The sequence below is a fragment of the Delphinus delphis genome, chromosome 8 (assembly GCF_949987515.2).
Source record: "Delphinus delphis chromosome 8, mDelDel1.2, whole genome shotgun sequence".
Lineage (NCBI taxonomy): Eukaryota > Metazoa > Chordata > Mammalia > Artiodactyla > Delphinidae > Delphinus > Delphinus delphis.
This window is the reverse complement of record NC_082690.1, coordinates 98,377,158-98,397,747: the sequence shown is the minus strand read 5'-3', so window position 1 is coordinate 98,397,747 and position 20,590 is coordinate 98,377,158. Positions and strand designations below refer to the sequence as shown.

Genomic DNA, 20,590 nt, shown 5'->3' with positions numbered 1-20,590 from the left:
AAATTGGGAGGCAGGGAGGGAGCTGGAGGATGGGGTATTGGTGTTTGTTTTCCCTCTTCTGAAATGCACCAGGGAAAACCTGCAGGAATTTACAACTGTAACAACAAGCTATTGGATTTTTTTTTTTTTTAAAACAGATCCTGTAACAGAACCTCACCAACTCTCCAGGGAAATTTGAGGTAGGTTATCCAAAATATAAGATTATAGAGCACTTCATAATTTTGTTTGTTCACACACATTTCTTCATTTGTTCACTCACTCATCTGTTTACTCGAGTCCTTGTTTATTACCGATGTGCGAGGCAGCACGCTGGGTACAGGATCAAATGGGGAACAGGACGTCGCGGGCTCCCGGTTGGGTGGCGGAGACAGACAGTTGGATGAATGGTTATAATGCAGTGTGGTCAGTTCTGAGAGAGGGAATGTGCAAAGAGTTCTGAGGGCCTAGTGCAGACAATGAATGCTCCTGGGCTGGGCGTCAGGGGGGACTGGAGACGAGGGGCATGCCAGGAGCTTTCTCTATGAAGGGTGGAGGGTGGGTGGGGAGTGGGGAGGGTGCTCTGTGCAGAGGAAAACCCAGAGATAAGGGGTAGGAGAGAACGCAGCCCCTCCCAGGAGCTAGAAAGAGCTCTCATCCTTGTTTGTGCCCACCCCACCCCAGCTCTGGGAGGGGAGCCGGCCAGAGACAGAGAAAAACTTGCCCAGATCTCCGAGTGTGTCCGAGGAGCAGATTGGGGGCTGGGACTAAAATCTGTGTCTCTAGACCACTTGGCGGGGGGCGGGGGGGCGGGGCAGAGATTTTTGTTTTGGTGACTTCTAGCTTCTCTCCTCCCTGGGCTTGTGCTGTCTTCTTCTAAGAGACCTGCCGGGGTCTCCTAAACAGGGGCTGCGTGTTCTGGGCCCTCTCACACTAGACTTGTTGGAGAAGGATGCTGAGAAGGGGCCGATGGATTCCTTGGGTAGCGCAGCCCCCGAAGCCCGGATGACACTCAGCGTGACAGGACCCGGATGTGAAGTCCCTGCCATCTCAGCTGGTACCACTGCGTCTGAACTCCAGGGAGTTCAAAGCTTGAGGGTCCTGACCTTCTCCATTACTCTTCTCAATTACTGCTCAAATGTTTATAAAGTCCCTATGAGCAATGTGGAGAAGACACAAAGGGAGCTTAAAATCAAGTTTATAAGAAAGGAGATTTGGAGACGTTGGGCTGACTTTAGAAGTTTCCATTTATATTTAGAGTATTAAGCAATGTTTATTGATTTACTCATTCAACAAACTTCTATTCAGGGCCTGCTATGCGCCTAGCACTCTCTTAGGAGCTGTGGATACTGAGGTGAACCAGACGCCATCTTTGTCATCATGGAGCGACTTGAAAGAGCTTTCTAGTCTTACCTTCCCATTGAATAGATGGGTAAGCTAAGGCCCATGGAGGGCAAATGATTTATACAAAGTCATACAGTAGGATGATGGCAAAGGAACTTGGGCTTCTCACTGCCAGGCAAGAGCATGTTGCATGGCTCCAGGCTTAGCAAAGAGAGAAGGTCTTTTATGGAGACTATGAGAGGGTCAGAGCAATGGTAGAGGGCCAGCTGGGCAGGGGGAGGGCACAAAGGTGCATGAAGATGATTTTTTTTTTTTTGGTACACGGGCCTCTCACTGTTGTGGCCTCTCCCGTTGCAGAGCACAGGCTCCGGACACGCAGGCTCAGGGGCCGTGGCTCACGGGCCCAGTCACTCCACGGCATGTGGGATCTTCCCGGACCGGGGCACGAACCCATGTCCCCCGCATCGGCAGGCGGACTCTCAACCACTGCACCACCAGGGAAGCCCGATTAGCCATATTTTTGTTAACTTTTCATTTTAGAAGAGTTTTAGATTTACAGAAAAATTGCTCATCTGGTACAGAGAGTTCCCATCTATTCCACATCCAGTTTCCTTTATTATTAACCTCTTGCATTCACATGACACGCTTGTCACAATTAATGAACCAGTATTGATACAATAAATATTAACTAAGTCCATACTTTATTCAGACTTCCTTACGTTTTACCTAACGTCCTCTTCCTGTTCTAGGATACCATCCAGGATACCTCATTGCATTTTGTCATCGTGTCTCTTTAAGCTCCTCTTGGCTGTGACACTTTCTCGGGCTTTGTTTTTGAGGACCCTGACAGTTTTGAGGAGTACCGGTCTGGTATTTTGTTCCATGTGCTTTTTTTAAACAAATCTATTTTTATTTCCATATACCAGGCACATGATGGATGATAAGGTTAGAGCGATAAATAACACACCAGTGTTTTTTGCTCTTTTGCAGTTCAACGATGAATAATAAAGTGTGGTAGGCATCATTGCAGGCAAAGTGCAGGACGCTGTGCAGGCAAACACCCATCTTTCGGTGTGCTCCTCCATGATCACAGAGGGCTAATGCACTGGCTGAAAGCACAGGTCCGCCTTCAGTGCCACAGGGTTCCAATGTCTGGCATCATATCCCACCTTCAAGGTCATCCAGGGCTCATTTTCTTATTCAACTGGAAACCTGGGGACATCAGTCAAAAGCATATTTGTGTCCTGGCTATTGTAAATAGAGCTGCAGTGAACATTTTGGTACATGACTCTTTTTGAATTATGGTTTTCTCAGGGTATATGCCCAGTAGTGAGATTGCTGAGTCGTATGGTAGTTCTATTTGTAGTTTTTTAAGGAACCTCCATACTGTTCTCCATAGTGGCTTTATCAATTCACATTCCCACCAACAGTGCAAGAGGGTTCCCTTTTCTCCACACCCTCTCCAGCATTGATTGTTTCTAGATTTTTTGATGATGGCCATTCTGACCGGTGTGAGATGATTGGCCATTCTGACCGGTGTGAGATGATATCTCATTGTAGTTTTGATTTGCATTTCTCTAATGATTAATGACGTTGAGCATTCTTTCATGTGTTTGTTGGCAATCTGTATATCTTCTTTGGAGAAATGTCTATTTAGGGCACATATACACAATGGAATGTTACTCAGCCATAAAAAGAAATGAAATTGAGTTATTTGTAGTGAGGTGGATGGACCTAGAGTCTGTCATACAGAGTGAAGTAAGTCAGAAAGAAAAAAACAAATACCGTATGCTAACACATATATATGGAATCTAAGAAAAAAAAAAAGGTCATGAAGAACCTAGGGGTAAGACGGAAATAAAGACACAGACCTATTAGAGCATGGACTTGAGGATATGGGGAAGGGGAAGAGTAAGGTGTGACAAAGCGAGAGAGTGGCATGGACATATATACACTACCAAACGTAAAACAGATAGCTAGTGGGAAACAGCCGCATAGCACAGGGAGATCAGCTCGGTGCTTTGTGACCGTCTGGAGGGGTGGGATAGGGAGGGTGGGAGGGAGGGAGACGCAAGAGGGAAGAGATATGGGAACATATGTATATGTATAACTGATTCACTTTGTTTAAAGCAGAAACTAACACACCATTGTAAAGCGATTATACTGCAATAAAGATGTTAAAAAAGAAAGCGTATTTGTGTCCAAGGGCATCTTACCCCGTGTTGCTCTGTCCTTTATCATTTAGCTGTGCGGCACATCTCTTGCCTACCTGAGGCGGCTTCTCACATGGACAGAGGATAATCAGAAGTGGGTTCCCCAAATCTGCTTGAACTATCTTACACGGCCAGACCCCTACTCCTCCACTTGATGCCCCTTGAGCACCGGGAACTTGCTTCTAGAAGAGCCCTGACTTGGCTGCACTGTAACAGCTCTCTGTACTTACCTGTCTCCTCTGCTCTACGGACATCTTCCCATCATAGGCGCTGTGTTTACACATCTTTGTATTCCCAGTGCCTGCAATGTGGCGGGTGCTCAAAGGGTGTTTGCTTAAATGATTAAACAACTGGATAAAGAAAGTGTGGGAGGAAAGTGAGAAACACTGATTTTTGTTGAAAACAAACAAACTGATTGCTTTTTAAAGAGTCCAGAAAGATGAATTAAATACCGGTGCCAGAGGAGATGCACTGGGATTGATGAATACTATGATTACTAACCACTGACTCAAACCATCCCGGTCCTCTTACAGCTGCTACTTAGGAACCACAGAGTCGGAATACAGGACTGTTTGGACCATGTCCTGGGAGACACTTCTGATATTCTTGTAAGTTGAGTTACTCAAGTTATAGCTTTGCAGTGACCCATTTCAGTGTTTGTGTTGGAAATTATGTCTTCAAGTCTCTTCGGCTGGATGGTGCTGTGTAACGCTGGCTGGCTTCCGGGGGAAGTTATTGTTGAGCCAACTGGAGCCAGCACTGAGTCAAACAGTTTCTGGGAACCTATGTCTGGACATCCACTCTCATGATGGCGGGGGTGTACTGATTGAATAGAAACTAAAATCTTGGACTTCCCCCTCTATAAAAATACTCAGGGAAAACTTCTCTTCCGGACCCTGAGAAAATCTGGGCTGGGTTTAAGGGCATCCAAGAAGATTTGGCAATCTTTTTCTGGGTCTGGAATATGTCCATAAATTCAAGAGGTCTTCCTGTATGATGTGGATGAAGTGGCCTCTGATGACGAGAGAGAGAGAGAGAGAGAGACCCAGCCTTCACTCTATGTGGGGCTGGGTCTAGTCTCTTTGGCAGAGAAAGGACTTCAGCAGCAGGGACAACAGTGACCCAGAGTTTGGGGACTGTTATCTCAGGTGCCAGGACTGAAGAGAGAGCATGGAGGCAACCCTTGCCCTTTGGAAAAAGGATGCACCACTCACTTCCCTCTTTAGAGAAGAGTTAACATCTATCCTTCTCAAACTATTCCAAAAACTTGCAGAGGAAGGAATACTTCTGAACTCATTCTATGAGACCAGCATCACCCTGATACCCAAACCAGACAAAGATATCACAAAAAAAGAAAATTACAGGCCAATATCACTGATGAACATAGATGCAAAAATCCTCAAAAAAATATTAACAAAGTGAATTCAACAATACATTAAAAGGATCACACACACACACACACGCACACACACACACACCCAAAGGATCATATATCATGATCAAATGGGATTTATCCAGGGGATGCAAGGGTTTTTCAGTATCTGCAAATCAGTCAATGTGATACACCATTAACAAACTGAAGAATAAAAACCACATGATCATCTCAATAGATGCAGAAAAAGCTTTTGATAAAGTTCAACATCCATTTATGATAAAAACTCTCCAGAAAGTGGGCATAGACAGAATATATCTCAATATAATAAAGCCCATATATGAAAAACCCACAACTAACACTCTCAATGGTGAAAAGCTGAAAGCATTTCCTCTAAGATCAGGAATAAGACAAGGATGCCCACTCGGCCACTTTTATTCAACATAGTTTTGGAAGTCCTAACTACAGCAGTCAGAGAAGAAAAAGAAATAAAAGGAATGCAAATTGGAAAGGAAGAAGTAAAACTGTCACTGTTTGCAGATGACATGATACTATACATAGAAGATCCTAAAGATGCTACCGGAAAACCACTAGTGCTCATCAATGAATTCAGTAAAGTAGCAGGATACAAAATTAATATAAAGAAATCTGTTGCATTTCTAAACACTAACAATGAACTATCAGAAAGAGAAACAAAGGAAACAATCCCATTTATCATCACATCAAAAAAAAAAAAAAAAAAACTACCTAGGAATAAACCTACCTAAGGAAGTAAAAGACCTGTACTCTGAAAACTACAAGATACTGGTGAAAGAAATTGAAGATGACACAAACAGATGGAAAGGTATACTATGTTTTGGGGTTGGAAGAATTAATATTGTTAAAATGACCATACTACCCAAGGCAACCTACAGATTCAATGCAATCCCTATCAAAATACCAAAGGCATTTTTCACTGAACTAGAACAAATAATTAAAAAATTTATATGGAAACACAAAAAACCCCAAATAGCCAAACCAATCTTGAGAAAGAAGAACATAGCTGGAGGAATCATGCTCCCTGACTTCAGACTATACTACAAAGATTCAGTAATCAAAACAGTATGGTACTGGCACAAAAAACAGACACATAGATCAATGGAACAGGATAGAGAGTCCAGAAATAAACCCAGACTCTTATGGTCAATTAATCTACAACAAAAGAGGAAAGAATATACAGTGGAGAAAAGACAGTCTCTTCAATAAGTAGTGCTGGGAAAACTGAACAACTACATGTAAAAGAATGAAATTAGAACATCCCCTAACACCATATACAAAAATAAACTCAAAATGGATTAAAGACCTAAATGTAAGACCGGATACTACAAAACTTCCAGAGGAAAACATAGGCAGGATGCTCTTTTACATAAGTTGCAGCAATATTTTTTTGGATCTGGCTCCTAAAGCAGAGGAAACAAAAGTAAAAATAAACAAATGGGACCTAATTAAACTTAAAAGCTTTTGCACAACAAAGGAAACCATTGACAAAATGAAAAGACAATCTACTGAATGAGAGAAGATGTTTGCAAATGATATGACTGATAAGGGGTCAATATCCAACATATATAAACAGCTCATACAACTCGACATCAAAAAAAAAAAAAAGACAACCCAATTAAAAAATGGGTAGAAGAACTGAATAGTTATTTCTCCAAAGAGTAAAGGCAGATGTCCAACAGGCACGTGAAAAGATGCTCAACATTGCTAATCATCAGGGAAATGCACATCAAAACCACAATGAGATATCACCTCACACCTGTCAGAATGGCCATCATCAAAAAGAAAACAAATAACAAATGTTGGTGAGGATGTGGAGAAAAGGGAACACTTGTAGGCTGTTGGTGGGAATGTAAATTGGTACCACCACTGTGGAAAACAGTATGGAGGTTTCTCAAAAAACTAAAAATAGAACTACCCTATGACCTAGTAATTCCACTCCTAGGTATATATTAAAAAGAAAAACACTAATTCAAAAAGATACACGCACCCCAATGTTGATAACAGCGTTATTTATAATAGCCAAGATATGGAAGCAACCTAAGTGTCCATTGACAGATGAATGTCAGAGGAGACAGGCAATCGAATGTAGTATTGATATGTCCAACTGTGTCAGTGAGGACTTAACCAACCTGTTTTCTTCATAACCATGTCATTTGTGTTTCTTCTGTCCACTTTTTTTGCACTAGCAAGTCCAGCCTGCAGCTACCCTCCCCCAAGCTCAGCCCAGCCAAGGCAGACAGTGAGTCGGGGTCTCTGTGTGGGGCAGGAAGAGGTACCAGTGATTCTACTTAGCACATGTGCACCAGCTGGACTGCGGTCAGAATCTCTGCTGCCATGCTGTCAAGAGCACAGTTAGACAGGTCTTGTCTGAATCCTAGTTCTTTTCTTGTTTGTTTGTGTCATCAAGACCAGGGCTTCTTAAGATTTAGGGTGCAGAAGAGTCACTGGGGGGTGTTGTTAAAATACAGACTCTGACTCAGTAGGTCTAGGGTGTGTCTCAAAATCTTGTTTCTAAAAGACCTCAGGCAATGGTGCATGCTGTTAGTCCAAGGAACACACTCAGGGGAGCAAAGTTCTGGGGACTGATACTTACCAATGGACTGTTTTCTCATCTGTAAAATGGAATAATAAAGTAGTTACCCCACAGGACTGTTTTGAAGGTTCTAATGAGCTAATGTTTGCAAGGGCCTTGCCTGGTCTCTGGCATATAAGAGATAAGCCATAGTGTTTTAATCCATTAGGGCTGGTATAACAAAAATATCTTAATCTGGGCGGCTTATAAATAACAAACATTTATTTCTCACAGTTCTGGAAGCTGGGAAGTCCAAAATCGTGGCCCTGGAAGTTTCAATGTCTGGTGAGGACCCACTTCTCACAGCTTCCAGATGCTTCTCATTGACAGCTGTCTTCTCACCATAACCTCATATGGTGGGAGGGCAAGTAAACTCTGTGTCTCCTTTATAAGGGTGCTAATCCCATTCATGAGGGATCCATCCTCATGCTCTAATCAGCCCAAAGGCCCTACCTCTAAACACTATCACATTGGGGATTAGATTCCAACATATGAATTTTGGGGGGACATGTTTAGTCTATGGCAAATAGGTTTTAATTTTCTCCCATTTTCCCTGTTCACCTTTTTTATTACAAAGAAAAGCAACTTGATGAACTTTCCAGTACAGAGAGCTTGGAAGATCTTTGCACTTAAAAAGACAGCATAAGGAAGAAAGGAGTACTTCGCTTCAGGACTGTGGTTGTTGGTAATTCTTCTTGTTGTGTTTAAAATATTTTTGTTTAAAATATTTTTATCTTGGTGGTAACAAAAAAATAAAAGTAGAGACTTCTGACAGAAGTTTGCATATAAAATTAATCTGGTCAGAGTCTCGCTGGAAAAGAAAGGTTAAAAATCATATACTGCGTATATATTTTTAAAATTTAAAATTCACAATCTCAATAGTCTTTCAAGTCTGTGTGAACCTCAGCCCCTCTGTCTGGGGGTGTAGACAAGGCAGCCTGATATAATTCCACACTGATGGTCCAGAGACACAAGTTCTGTTCTCAGCACTGCCTCCACCTAGGTGTGTCTCCTGGAAAGTCACCCCACCAGCCTGAGCGTCAATTTCCCCACCTGTGACATCAGGGCAGCCATCCCCTCCCCATTGTCATGGATGGCAATTTTCTCTGCTTGATTATGGCTCTAGACCGCAGAATCCTCCTCAGTGCAGTGCTATGGGCAGCTGAACCAGCAAATACAATTTTGAGCTACCATCTCTAAGAACTGACCCGCTAGGATTCTAAGAATTGCTAAGGATGGAATTTCAGGCATTCGAGTTGAAGATGGGCCTTGAATGTTGACTAGGATTTTGAGAACTTGAATGTGGAATGGGGGTGATAGGAGGGTATCCAGATGGAGGGGACAGTGTGAGCAAAGGCAAAAGGTCAGGGAAGGGCATGAGAAGTTTGAGGAACAGTTCTGACTGGCTTGTATGTAGGGGACACATACAAAAGAGTATGAGATAAAGGGTGAAAGATTAGACTAAAGACAAATCATGATGATTCATTCACGCATTCATTCATTCAACAAATATTTATTACACATTTACTGTATGCCAATCACTTGGCTAGGCACTGGGATTATAGTGGAGGATGAGATAGACATGGTCCTTTTTTAATGGAAATTATCATTTTTGTGGGGGTAGGTAGTCAACAGGTACATAAACAAACAGAAAATGCTGCGAAGCAAGTAACATTTCAGATAGAAAATAATATGGAGGACAACTTCAGACAAGGTGTTCAGTGAAAGTCTTATTGGAAGGTGACCTTTCAGCTGGCACCTGATAGATGACAGTGAGCTCACCATGCAAAGGGCTGGTTGAGAGAGTTCCAGATGCAGGGAAGAGCAAATGCAGAGACTTCAAAGCAGGGAAGATCTCAGTGGGCTCAGAGCTATTGTCAGGGCATCTGGAAGGCGAGTGGGCAGGAAGTCAGGGAAAGGGTGGCATGAGACAAAGTTAGAGAGACAAACCGGGGCCAGGTGATGTAGGACTTCGAAGGCCACAGCGAGTGCGACTTTAAGGGCAATGAGAAGCCATCAGAAAACTGATACGATCCAATGTGTATTTAGAATGATCCCTCAGGCTTCTGTGTAGAGAATAAACTGAAAGGGAGCAGGAGAAAAAGCAGAGAGACCAGTTACTAGACTGCTTCAGAGGCTAAGATGCGAGTTGATGGTGGGTTGCCTAAGGGTGACATCCACAGAGGATGACAAGTGAGGCAGATATTGGATGTAGAATGAACAGGACTTCTAATGGCCTGGATGGGAGAGTGGGTGGGGTGATGGTGGGGTGGGTGTGGGGGAGGGTGGAGAGAGAGAGAGGGAGGAGAGTTCTCTTTTCACCATATCATGCCTGAGATGTCAGTAAGACGTCCAAGTGAAGACATCAAGGAGGCAGTTTGACACGCAAGTCTGGAGCTCTGAAGAGCAGTCTGGACTGCTGATAAAAATCTGAGCATGGCAAAGCTGGAGCTGTGAGTGATCAGGGAAGAGACTGGAAAATTGCCCACTGGATTTAGTGACACAGAGGTCAGTAACATGGACCAGTCACAGTGGATCATGTTGGTAGAAGACAGAGAGTTGAAGGGTGGATGTGAGGCGGGGCATGGGAGAATGCTCACAGAAACAACTCTTTTCAAAAGTTTTGTTGGGAAAGTGAGCAGAGAAAAGGGCAATAGCTAGAGAAGGAAGTGGGATGGAGAGAAAACCTCTTTTTTTTTTTTAACAAATTTAATTTTATTTTTTGCCCGTGCCATGCAGCTTGTAGGATTTTAGCTCCCCGACCAGGGACTGAACCTGGGCCCTAGGCAGTGAGAGTGCAGAGTCCTAACCACTGGACCACCAGGGAATTCCCAAGAAAGCCTTTTAACAATCAAAGGTTGAGGAGCACCTTTGTGTGCCAGGAATGGTCTGAGGAAGACCAAGACTACGAGTGAATGATGCGTCCACAGAGATGGGATGGTTGGAGGAGAAAAGCCTTTGAGAGGTTCAGAGAGGATTCGAGCTGGAACACGTGGGGAAGGATCAGCCTGGTAAGAAGAGAGAACATTACTCAGCGCATTAGGAAGGAAGAAGTGGGGAATGAGCTAAGAAGCAGACAAGTTGCTAGACTTGGGTGGTGGGAAGATGAGGGCATCCTGGTTTTGTGACTCTTAGTTTCTAAGTGAATTGTAGGGTGAGGACATCAGCTGAGCAAAGGGGCATATAAAATTTTGAGGGCATAAAGTACTATCTCGGACAATGAAAAAGCACCTTTCCCAGGGAAGCACACAGTGCTGATTCTCTGCTGTGAGATTTATGTCCACGAACTTAAAGTGAAGTCACTTTGCATGATTTTCTCTGGCAGCGTTTAGCTGCTGCGGTTATAGGAGCAGAGAAGGTGTTCGGCAGGTGTTGGAGTTTTGCAAGGTGGCTGTGACAGAGGAGAGCGATCTGGGGGTGGGGTGGGGCTACCTGCAGGGGCGTCATTAAAAAAGAAGGACTGTGGTGTTTAATTTATGTAAGGAAGGAAGCAAAGACCAGAGGTGGCTGCTGGCTGGTGGACATGTGGTTGGGTCACTGAGTTAGTGGTCAGGATAAGAGACGAAATATGGAAGTGTGGGGAGGTATTGCAGCAAGTGCGCTGGAAGGATGGGAAGTAGAGGTCAGAGAGCGGGATTTCGAAACAGAGATTTCTGGGAACGCCATGGTCTATGGTGTGACTGCTGTGTGGGTGGCTGAGGAGAGAGGAGAAAAGATTGTTGGCATGCAGGACATCAAGGAATGGAGAGGCCAAGCTGCTGGATGAGGTCCATATGTCGGTACCGAAATTCTGAGGCTCATGTTGGAAGAGGGCAGTGCATCCACTTATAACCAGGAGCTAAGTCTGCAGTGAAGGGCGGGTGATGACTACGTGGGTAGGATGCCCCCAGTGAGCAGGGCATGGGGATGAAATAACCGGAAGTAGGGCCCATACAATGCTTTTGTGCAAATTAAGGAAAAATGTCCCTCTTCCAGGGGAAGCAGCCCCGTCCCCAGATGTACAGCTTGGGGAGTGTGGCTGGGTTTTACTCACCCTTCAGGTGGGCATCCTTGGCAGGACACGTGTTACTCGCACAAGCTGTACAGCCATGCCTGTAGCCCTGGTTCAATGGCCTAGGCATCCAAAGAAGCAGCTTTTTGCAGGGTCAGTGTTCCCTGAAAGGGGCAATGGGGAGCAAAGATCAACCCTCTGATTTCACAGACAAGGGAAAATGAGACCCAGGGAAGGGAAATGAGCAAGGGGCGTTTGGTGGCAGAATTGGAAGGAAACTCTGTTCTGATTCTCACTTTCTGCCATACCCTGTGGCGGAGGGTGATATTTGAGCAAATGCTCCAAAATTGCAAATTCAGAAACATATTGTCCCTCAAAGTCGCTTCTGTGGGAGGTGACAGACTTCTTTCTAGTGATGCTGCCATTGTTCAATGATTTCTGGACACTCCTTCAGAGAAAGGATCTTCAGAGCCAGCTTCTGAGTCTGGCTGCACTGTAGAATCCTATGTAATACGTGGGACCTGCCCTTCTCTTTCTCTGGTGTTGGGTCTGAGAGCCCAAGAGGCAGCCTGGAAACGTGGCTTCTCTACATTTTATTGCAACACATATTTATTTTGCATGTTTCAGGTCCACGGGCTCTCCATGGAGGTGAGGGGCTCAGTCTGTGTTCAGTCCTAATGGGTTTTGTTTCGCATGGCTGGCATCCCTGAGGTTTGCATCCTTCCGGCATCTTAGATGTAAACCACAGAAGGTCCCCACCTATTTATGCATAAAATGAATTTAGTAAAGAACATGAGGTAGCTCACAGAATCTCTGGAAATTTGGCTCTGGGAAGGAGCCATCCTTGAATTATCCGGTTCTAGCAGGGACCTCACTGCTGGTACCATGAAGTTCTGCCTGGGGCCGGACCACAGCTGACTCTGATATCCGGTTCTAGCAGGGACCTCACTGCTGGTACCATGAAGTTCTGCCTGGGGCTGGACCACAGCTGACTCTGAGACTTTGGTGATTTTCTGCCATTCTTCCCCCTCAGCCAGAAAACAGACTCCATGCAGCTCCTGGGTCCTCAGCTTGCTCTCTTTCAAAATGAATTCTCCCACGTGCTGACACTAGCTGCAAAGGAGGCCAGGGAAAGTGCGTTCCAGCTTCTAACTTGGGAGACGGTGCTCAGCTGGTGGGAAGATCCCCAAACATGGGGAGTTTGTTCCAAAAAATGGTGAATGCCGTGGTTGTGGAAAAGGTTGCCTCCCAGGCTGCAGGTTTCTTGGACTTTTCTGCCTTGAATTTGGGAAAGCTGCCCCCTAGGTGTACACAGGCGACAGGGCCATTGTCCTTCCTGGTCCAATGGCCCATCTTCACAGAGTGTGATCATGAGCTCAGAGATCACAGTACTACTGCTAGACTGTTTGTACTAAAATTTTGGAATTTCCTTTAAAATGAATGCCGTTAAAAGAGAAACAGGAAGTTGTTTTTTCAAGCTCCTGCAAATGGGTGGTTGCCAAGGTCAAATCCGCCTGCTGACACACCTGTGTCCACAGAGAAACCTGGGACATTCTACCTGGAAATGCTATTCCTCAGTGACCCAGTGTCCCTTCTCTCTAGTATCTGTAATAAGCAGAAAGATAACCCAGCAGCTCCCTGTGTGTGCGGAGAAGGATTTCTATGACAAGTATTTATTGAGGGCTTACTAGGTGCCAGATACTGGGCCTTAAGCTTGGGCTGAGGAGACTGGGAGGTCTCAGAGATGAGTAAGACATGGACTCTTTGCAGGAAACACAGTCTAGTGTCAGAGACAGACAGGCCTACGCTTTACTGTGTGTCCACGTGGCTCAGGGAGTTGAGGAGAAGGACCTTGGGGTCTTTCCAATGTGGGACCACATGAACTAGTTTTCTCATCTGCAAAGTGGGGATAGTAAGACTTAGCTCCTATGGTTATTTGAAGGAGTGAGTAGTATAAAGTTTGTGGAGTAGCCAATGCCTGGCCCACAGTTGGTACTTAGCAAGTGTTGTTTCCTCTAATACCTCCACACCCTCTTTTTCTCCTTTCAGAAGGTGGTGGTTAATTCTGCCTGATGTCTATATGTACCATAACGTCTTTATCCATTCCTCCATCGATGGACATTTAGGTGGCTTCCATGTACTGGCTATTGTAAATAGGGCTGCAATGAACATAGGGGTGCATGTATACAATGGAATATTACTCAGCCATAAAAAGAATGAAATAATGCCATTTGCAGCCACATGGATGGACCTAGAGATTGTCATACTGAATGAAGTAAGTCAGACAGAGACAAATATCATATGATATCACTTATATGTGGAATCTAAAAATATGATACAAATGAACGTATTTACAAAATAGAAATAGGGTCACAGGTGTAGAAAACAAACATGGTTACCAAGGGGGAAAGTGCGGGGAGGGATAAATTGGGAGATTGGGATTGACATAGACACACTACTATATATAAAATAGATAACTAGTAAGGATCTGCTGTCTAGCACAGGGAACTCTACTCAATACTCTATAATGGCCTATATGGGAAAAGAATCTAAACGAGTGGATATATGTATGACTGAATCACATTGCCGTACAACAGAAACTAACGCAACGTTGTAAATCAACCAAACTCCAATAAAAATTAATTAAAAAAAATTCTGCCTGATGGATTTGGGCTGGGCTCCTAATGATGACAGGGGATTCTTCAGACAGAAGGCAAGGAAGATGCTTCAGGAAACAGCATGATCAGAACCCTGGGACACTATGTTTGGGTAATGGTGGGCTGAACGTCTGGTTGGAGGTATGTGAGTGGGAGATCAGACTGGCTGGAGGTGAGGCCGCAGGGGAAGTGAAGGGGTCGCTGAGTCATGCTGGGGGTCTGAACATTCTCCTGTAAGTGTGGGTGGTCCATGAGGAGCTTTAAGGCAGAGGACTGTTCCCGAAAGGCCAGAGCAGCCGCTCTTTGGCTGGTGAAACTCTCTCTCTTGTATTTAGGACTGCCCTGGACTTTGGAGTCTCCATATCTCTGCTTTGAGAGATAAGGATGGAAGGAGTGGACTGTTTCTTGGCCCACCTTCATCCTGGGGATCTGTACGTCTGGATGTCTTGGAGAGCTTCACGACGCCATTATCATTTCAAATAAGAATATGTAGAATAATACTATTTGTTAACTGTTTAGCAACCTCAATGCAATGTCGGTATCTTCCATAAATAATCCCAGATCCTTTTAGGAAGTCTATGAAGACATATATTATCATCTCCATTTTGCAGAAGAGGAAACGGAAGCTCAGGGATATTAGGCAATTTGCGGAAGGTCATGGAACCAGTATATGGCCATGCAGGATTCAAAGCCGGGTTTGCCTAATTATAAAATCTGTGCTGGTTTCACCCTGCCCCACTCCTGAGTCCTGCTGGATTTTTTTTTTAAATTAATTTTTATTGGAGTAGAGTTGATTTACAATGTTGTGTTAGTTTCTGCTGTACGGCAAAGTGAATCAGTTATGCATATACACATATCCACTCTTTTTTAGAGTCTGTTCCCATATAGGTCATTACAGACTATTGAGTAGAGTTCCCTGTGCTAGACAGCAGGTTCTTATTAGTTATCTATTTAACTGACATGAAAACTTGTGATGTGAAACTCTATGTCTGTATACGTTTCTGTGTCTTTATTTCCCTCTGTATATATTTATATCCATACTCTATCATCTCTGTCTACCTATTTATCTAATAGAATGACAGAACTTTACCAGTATCTCAAAATCTCTTGCCTTTCATTCCCCAAGTCTCTGGGAATTCAGGTGCCTTGTCCTTTCTGGGTGAGGCAGCTGCAACGTGATTAGCTGTTGTTATCAAGGGTGTCCTAGAGTGAGGATGTCCTGCCTGCCACCTCAGTGGTGGACAGACTCAGATCTGGTCCCAAGAGAAGGAAGTTTTGAGAGAGACTTATAGGGTATGATAGATGCCTCAAACTTTGGTGTCTCCCTGTAAATCCTGTCACTCTCTCGGCAATGCTGGAAATCCCTTCGCCGTTCAGTCTGCTGTGGGGTGGTGTCACACAGACAACTCCTGGAGCCCTGAGTTAGAATATCAGCTCTGTGCTCACCAGTCACTAGGGCCTTGGGCAAGTTACCGATCTCTTCTGAGCCTCAGCTGTCCATCAAGTGGGGATGGTTACTGTACCTACTGACAGGCTGTTGTGAGAATAAAACACAATTCTGGGCACATGAATGCTTAGCAGGTCTCTTCTTTAAGCTTTTCTTTCTTGGGGTGGAAATATATTAAGCCACATTCGATGGTCGTTTAAAAATGTTATTGAAATATAGTTGATTTACAATGTTGTGTTAGTTTCAGGTATATAGGAAAGAGATTCAGTTATATATATATATACACATACACATATATAGGTGGCTATTTTGAATAATTACCCTCAGTCTCATCTTTGAAAAGACAGATGGGATTATTTCATAAGGCTGCTTGACGGTGGAAGAGAAGACTTGGGTGGGATAAGGAGGTAGAAAAAGGGAAGAAAGAAGAAAGCAAGATTACCAGAGGCAATGCTCAGTGACTTGGTAATTACTCAGGATCAGGCCAGGTCTGCCTGTGAAAGCAGTAGCAGATGGGCCTGGGTGGGCCTCTTTGATGCTTACTGTATCCGTAAAAGGTTAGATGAAATCTTCAGAAAGCTGTAAATATGTTCTGGGCTCCAAACACAGCCTTCCCTTAAAGGGCAAAATGCTCTCAGGTGGGGAGGTGCTTTATCTGGGTTTCCCTGGGGTGGTAAGCAGCTCGCAGAAGCGTCCTGGCAGGAAGCAGCCCCAGTGGCTCCTGGCCAGGCCGGTGGAGACCTCTGGCCCTCTGTCTGGCCCTCAAGGACTTCTGCTTCCCCGGGAGGAGGAAGGTGGCTGGGAGAGGGGAAAGCACGGGGAGGAGCGATCAGATGAAAAAAAGAGCTTTTTCCGGAAAACAAATTGGCCATCAGGGAACCGAGCTGAAGGGGAGGACCCCAACAGAACTGTTAGCTTTAAGGGACTCCTTGGTGATTTTTGTCGTTTCTCTTGTTTGTGTGTGACCTTGAGTACTTCTTGAAGTCATTGAGCAAGAAAGCATCCTTGGGTCTCATCTCTCCATGTTGCTTTATACAACAAAGGCTCCAAAGGGGAAGTGGGTTCCCAGGGCCACCTGGGATCCTTATACCACCCCTCACCCCTCTCCTGTGCTATTTTGTGATTGAATTATTCCAGAATTGGACGGACTGATGATGATGATGATGATAATATTAATAATAGCAGCAGCTTCAGCAGCTAAAATTAATTGAACACTTCCTAAGCTACACATATCCTGAGCTGGAGCATTTCATGGGCTTTACCTCATTGACTCCTGGGAGGTAGAGGTGCTATTGTGATCAGCCCCATTTTCCAGATGAGAAAACTGGGCTCAGAAGGAGGAAGTAAACTGCCAAGCATGAAATGATAGCCAGTAAGGGATAGTTGGGATTTCAGCCTGGGTGGGTGGGATCCAGGGCTGGGACTTTCTTCACCACAATATGCTACTGCTGGTTGGCAGTGACTGTGTTTTACTCATGCCCTTGTCTTCTGCCACGCTTGGTATGTAGAGGTCAAATTGCTTAGTAAATTATTTTTATCTAAGTGATGATGAAAATTTTTTTTTATTTTACATCTTTGCTCAGGTCTTGATGCAGAGATCACACATTAGGCACTTAAAACGGATTAGTTCAAAGTTAAGTTTCACAAGTAAGGAGGGCCTGGTGTAGAGAGATAAGCATTAATGTGCACCTATAAGATCTATTGCCTCCTTGAGATAAAAGGGATGGCTAGAGGGATCACAGTTAATATTATTTCACATTTATCCATCTCACTGAAGAGAAGTAGTGAATATGAGAGACCCTCGTGCCAGGCATTTTAGCATCTGTTATCTCGTAATCATTGCGACTGTCTTGGAGGCGGGTGCTGCATTATCACGTCCATTTTATAGATTAAGTGTAGAGTTAAGCTAACTTTCCGAGAACAACAGTGTACATGGAAGAGTCGGGTGAGGATCTGTTGGAACCCTCTTCTATCATCCACGATGGTTTGTCCAGGTGTTGGACAAACAATTTAGATGGAGGGAGGACCAGATTTACATTCCACTCTGCATGCTGGGGTGAGACCTAGGCAGAGGAAAAGAAGGGCTCTCATTTGTTTTTCCTCTGGAGGGTAGAGAACGAATGCAAGCTAGAGGTAAGGAGTGAACTCAGCAAGGTCTTTGGATGAGCCCAATGTAAGGCTTCATTCAAGGGGCTTGGGCGTTTATCCACCAACAAGCCCCTTGTGCTCAGAAATATTTGGACTCCCAAGAAGACTGCTGAGTGAGAACCAACCCCCAGATTACCTCGTTTACCAAAACCAATCTGAAACAACTGAACTACCTACTGAATTCTGGACTGCCTCGTAACGGCCGACGAGAACAATCTGGACTGTCGTAATCCATTCCACAGGGAGGGGTTGCATGCTTCCATTCGACTGGCTGCTTTTTGAAATACTCCTAGTACTTGGGGACCCCCTCACCAACCTGAGCACACTCCCAGGGTCTGGATCTCCAAGCAGGGACCTAGCAAAGTGGGAAACGAAGTGTTTCTCTTCTGTTCTCATGTATTGCTGGGCCACTGTCTTTGGTCCTTTTGAGCAGGATTGATGGCTTCTGCAGGGGTCCTGTGGGAAAGCCTGCAGAGGTGCTGGCCTTCCAACCTGCAGCATCTGTAACTCTGCTGTCACCAGGTCTTTAAAAAGGCCGAGAGGCAAGTTTCCAATCTGTTGAGTCCTAAGGCCAGGGGGCTTGAGGGACAAGATGCTGGGGGCTGGGGCATCCTGAGGGCGTTGCAGCTCTGGGAGGTCACCAGAGGGTTTTTCCATGCTGGGAACAGACAGTTGTTCTAAGTGCAGGGTCATCTTATGGGAGGCTTGTTTCTTAGTGGACTGAGCCCACCCCTCCTGGGAAGGTGGGGCTGGTGAGTGTGTGTATGTACGAGTAGTTGAGTGTTTGTATATTGTGTGTTTGTGTGAATGTATGTGTGTATGAGTGTGTGAGTGTATGTGTGAGTGTGTATGTGTGTGTGAGGTGTTTATGTGTGTGTGTGAATGTGTGTGTGTGTTGCTTTAGGGCTGCCAGGCCAGGCTTGGACTTAACCCAGCAAAGCCCCTTTGAAGTTGAAATCAGAAAGCGCAGTTCCTCCTTCCTCCCAGCCCAGAGCGATTGCATGGCTGCAGGCGGGGAAGGCATTTGTAAGCTATTTTCTCACTTTCACACCGTCTCCCGTCTCCTCCACCCCAAATGGCGGCACAAACAGTGTTTCGGTGAGGGACCCCTGGCTGCTAGGGCTCTCTGGTTTCCATGGAAACCATAAAGCTCACTGGAAGGGGGGTTGGAGGGAGGAGGGTCAGGGGATGCAGGATGGTGAGAGCCTGGCCCCTGGTGGGGTGGGAGGCTTCCTCTCCAGACAAAGGGGAGGGACAAAAGCTGGGGGAGGGGTGCAGGGGTGGGGTGTCACTAGGGAGATTTATTGTCTTTGTCTTGTGGCTTTCACGGAGCCTCGGAGCCTGGGGGAGAAAGCCGAAGGGCCTGTGAGCTGTGTCCTGGGGCCTGAGCATGATTCAGACGCTGGGATAAAGGGGCTGCAGGAGGAGCCCTCTCCCACCCCACTGCCCGCGGGATAAACCCTAGACTCCCTGGACCGCCATTCAAGGCTTGTTCACTCTCTAACTCCACCAGAGCTGTCTCCTTGCCTTGATTTTCTCCCTCACAGGCCCAAAGAGCACGTGTTGGCCTTGCTACTGTAAATTCCTTTAGGGCCACGACCTTGTCTTATGTATTTCTGCATCTCCAGTGCTTGGCCCCTGAGCTCAGCTGTTGAATCGACAAAACATGCATGCTTATTCCAGTACCCAGAGCCTTTGTGCTGGTGGAGCTCCCTGGCTGGAAAGCCCTGATTCTCCCCTCTCCCCATGCAAGGTCCATCCCTTCTTCCATGCTCAACTCAAGTCCTGCCTTCTCTAAGAAGCTTCCACAGCCCATGCTCATTACCGAGGTCCTTAAACACAAGTATACCTCCTCGGCTTGCAAGTGCATATTAATAGCTGGTTTCTTTGGACATCGGTGTCTGTACTTAATCATCGCCTGTTTGTTTTTAAAACACAGCTCTTTCCTCGCTGCTGGAGAGGCATGGAATTTGGATAACAATAGTACTAATCAATTTTAGTTCTTGTCTTGTGTGCGTTGCATGCAAAGTATTGTTTGAAGTAAAAACCAATCTAAGTTTGAGGCTTGGGTCTGCAGCTACTGTTTGTGAACTTGAGAAAGACATTTCAACTCTCTGTACCTCAGTTTCCTCATCTGGAAAATAGGAGTTATAATAACAATTTCCATGTTCTCTTCATAGGGTTGTTTGGACGAGTGTAAGAGCTGCTGGTCAGGACGGTGCTTGGAGGATGCCTTGGCGATGTGTGTCTCGCTGATTTGGTGGCTGACTCCTTGCCCCATCCCGTGCACAAATGCTCAATACTGGGGAAACATAGCAAATGTTTAAGCTGAGCTAAAAATTTGAAGAGAAAATAGTTCTGGGAGGGTTGGCTGAGTCCTGGCAGGGAATCCCACAGTGCGTGGCCCACTGGGACTTGGGTATTGTCAGGTTATTCGGGGAATTATCCTAGGGTAACACATCTGCAGGGGTCAGAGGTCACAGCCTAGGGCACTGCAATTATTAAGAGGAAATTTAGGGAAAGGGTAAGGTGAAGATTAAGAAATCCTGGGAATTCCCTGGCAGTCCAGTGGTTAGGAGTTGGCCTTTTCATTGCCCAGGCCCGGTTTCAATCCCTGCCTGGGGAACTAAGATCCCGCAAACCATGCGGTGTGGCCAAACAAACGAACAAACAAATAACGGAAAATGAAATCCTAAGGAATAGGGGTTAGGGAAGCCCAGGCTAAAAATACTTGGGTACTTGCTGTCTGCTGGTGATTTTTGTTTACAAATCATCACCTGGCTTTGTTTTTCCAACCGCCTTGAGAAGTGGAAGTTAATATCCCCATTTTA

At 45.2% G+C, this 20,590-nt stretch overlaps 1 long non-coding RNA gene across 1 annotated transcript; it reads left to right on the top strand.

The window, feature by feature from the left end:
• The first annotated feature begins 1,299 nt into the window (after positions 1 to 1,299).
• LOC132429203 (uncharacterized) lies at positions 1,300 to 8,189 on the top strand. Its single transcript, XR_009520316.1, has 3 exons — positions 1,300 to 1,408; positions 7,751 to 7,801; positions 8,094 to 8,189. It is a non-coding gene; the product is annotated as an uncharacterized lncRNA (long non-coding RNA).
• The last annotated feature ends 12,401 nt before the right edge of the window (positions 8,190 to 20,590 follow it).